The 657-nt window shown below is 39.3% G+C and overlaps 1 non-coding gene across 1 annotated transcript; it reads right to left on the bottom strand.

Moving 5' to 3' along the window:
- Positions 1-327: 327 nt before the first annotated feature.
- Trnaa-agc (transfer RNA alanine (anticodon AGC)) lies at positions 328-400 on the bottom strand. Its single transcript has one exon. It is a non-coding gene; the product is annotated as a tRNA-Ala (tRNA).
- Between the last annotated feature and the right edge of the window lie 257 nt (positions 401-657).

The raw sequence follows: 657 nt of genomic DNA, 5'->3' as shown, positions 1-657 counted from the left end.
TACAAACGCTCTGTATTTCCGGTGTTGCGACTTTTTTCTCGGTATTTAAAGCAGGCGATTATTTTTCTGTGCATATTTTTGACCATTTGTCATAGAAAAGGAAACTCTTATACCTTTAAATCTTCAGAAACTTCGCGTTTGTACGGGACAACGGTAGACAATTTCATGGAATGCTCCATATGTACGTCATAATTTCATAGAAGTTTGACGTTTAAAATAACACGTGCACTGCGTGGGTTATCAAATCCGCTGCAGACTATTCTTGGTCTGACTATATTGCAATAACGCACAAGTATTTGTATGATTAATATAAAATACAAAAATTCTTGGAGGCGCGGGGTATCGATCCCCGTACCTCTCGCATGCTAAGCGAGCGCTCTACCATCTGAGCTACGCCCCCGGTGACGTTTGTGGCAAAAATCGTCACCAGTTCCTTACGTCACTACGTCGCACGGTGTATAACGCCATGCCTCGAGGCAAACAATGTTATCATTGTCAATCATTGTGATATAATAATACCTTTAAGATATCGCTTAAACGAGTAGTTCGCTGCACGGCAAATATTACAAACACATGTATGTACAATAATGTACATGTAATGTCAGGTACATGATTTTCTGAACGTTTTAAATGTGAAACCGAAATAGGAAGTAATTT

This window comes from Cydia fagiglandana, chromosome 14, assembly GCF_963556715.1.
Source record: "Cydia fagiglandana chromosome 14, ilCydFagi1.1, whole genome shotgun sequence".
Classification (NCBI taxonomy): domain Eukaryota; kingdom Metazoa; phylum Arthropoda; class Insecta; order Lepidoptera; family Tortricidae; genus Cydia; species Cydia fagiglandana.
The sequence above is the reverse complement of the archived record's forward strand: the minus strand, read 5'-3'. Positions and strand labels throughout refer to the sequence as shown.